We start from the raw sequence: 2,269 nt of genomic DNA, 5'->3' as shown, positions 1-2,269 counted from the left end.
GTTTTTCTACATTGTTGGACACAGTTCCTCCATAGCTTAATATGTAGTTTCAGTGAAGTCACTCCCTGTTGCAATCACACTTTAAAAACATCAAACCTGGTATTTGCTCAATAGAATTTCTACGTCTATTGCCTGAGTAACACATTGCCAGGCTCAAAACAAATTGTTAAATATATATAGTTACAACACTGGTATTTATCCCGAAGGATTACACCCAGATTTGCCTAGTTAATTTAAATAATTATATGATATCTCAAACTGTTACTTTAATGGTATTTCTTATCCATATTACCCACAACTCCTATGTTTCAAACTTTGGATTATCCATTCCTACGAACCCAACATCTTTTATTTTATGGGAGGGGGGGGAATCACAAGAGTTTTCTGCTGCTAGTTCATGGACTGACCACATCCTGTTATCTGTCCCTATGGTTCAAATGAGTAAGGGCTGAAACTGGTGAAGCTCTAGCCAGCAGTTCCCAGCCCAGAAGGACCCTTATGAAAGTGTCTCCCAGTTGCCTCTCAGGCCATCAAGAGACTAGACAAGAGTCCACTGGCTCAGAAATATGGGAGGAAAAAGTGAGGGGTTTAAGTACTGAGGCATACAGTAGATATATACTGTAAGATCCTGAATTTCTTGTTCTGCTGTGAAGATGAATGAGCTGTCAGAGGCTTCATTCTGGTCTGCAATACAGTTTGAGTCTGAGAATCTGCCAGAACTAGTTGAATCCTGAGTAAGGGATTCAGCATCTCTCAAGAGCCATGATACACTGTGGAACTCTGATTGAAGGCTGACAGGGACTGTGTGTGTGTTCACTCACATACACTGTCAATATTCTTCACATAAGGATCAGTCAAGATCTCTCTCCACCACCACATTGTTCATATGCTTATACCAATCGAGGCTCGCAGAGAACCCTTTCTTGGGCAGTAGGAAGCATGATGGATGCAAGCTGTACTGTAGAAGAAGGGAACATGGTTACAGTATAATGGTGGAAGTTGAAGGATACAGAGTGAATCCCTTACACATTCAGGGAATTTGAGCTGGCATTGTGCTTGGAGATATTTCCTTTCTTATCACTGCTAGCAAAGCTACTTACAGTGTGTTCAGCATATACAATCCTAAGCATTACTGACATGTGTTATATGTGCAAAGAGACTCCCACTAAGGCATTTGACTGATCTCCCATTCTTTCTGGCCTGAGACTTCTTCCTTTCCTATGTGTTCCAGAAGATTTTGCTTGTTTATTAACCTGCTATTTTTATCTTTGGTTCCTGCAACTCTGAGCATCCATGCTCTTTATTCAGTTTATTCTACTGTGGCCCTGTAAATGTCAGCAAATTTAGCTAACATTCACAATCAATTCTGATGTTCAGAGTCTAATTACAATCAACTTTACAGCTTAAAATGTGTATCTGAAACCATTAGCTTCAGAAGGATTAGTGTATTTCAATTTTGACTTAGGAGAAATCACAGGCACATTGCTCTATAATGTCCATCCAAGAATTCTGAAGTCATGGCTGAGATGATAATTCCAGACAAAACTTCAAATGTTGGTAGACTGATTACATAAATATTTGGAAATACCTGTGTAGAGGTTTATAGTTTCAGACTGTATTCCTTAATACATTTACTAGAGACTTTATAATTCATTCAAGTGACATTCTGGTATTGTTTTAAGATTTCCTTCTTCCATAACGGTCTCATTCTTTGCTGAAAATAAATATGTTAATTATATTTTTTTGAAGCTTGGATATTCGGAAATAACAAACAGTTCCAGCAGTGTAGGAGTTTGGATGGAATTCATCGTCTCCAAGGGCTCCCACGGAATAAGAAATGCATTTTCACTGTCTAAATCTCTTCTACTGTCTCTGTTGGTATACTAAATTCATACCTTATGCAACTTTCTAGCTGACTTAATCAGTTCAGCTGACATGGAACTAATTGCATAACTTCACTGAAATATTCTGCATTTTGAAATTCTCAAATTGTCCGGATGTTGAGGATGATGTGCAATGCTTTTTAAAGAAATTACAGAATTATATATATCCCAGAATAAAAATGTGTTTCTGGCATTTATAAGGAAATAGAGGAATGCATAGTTTAGGAAAAAAAACTTGGTACAGCTTGTTCAGACTTCATTTATTCTGGCTTGCTGCTTACCACACATACAATGAGGACAGTGTTTGTAGTTTTCGTCTGCAATGTAAAAAATCCTTTTAAAAAAAGTGTTCGTCATATTTTTTCATAAGCCCCTGCAATATATTT

This window comes from Candoia aspera, chromosome 1 (assembly GCF_035149785.1).
Source record: "Candoia aspera isolate rCanAsp1 chromosome 1, rCanAsp1.hap2, whole genome shotgun sequence".
NCBI lineage: Eukaryota > Metazoa > Chordata > Lepidosauria > Squamata > Boidae > Candoia > Candoia aspera.
This window is presented reverse-complemented; position numbering follows the sequence as displayed.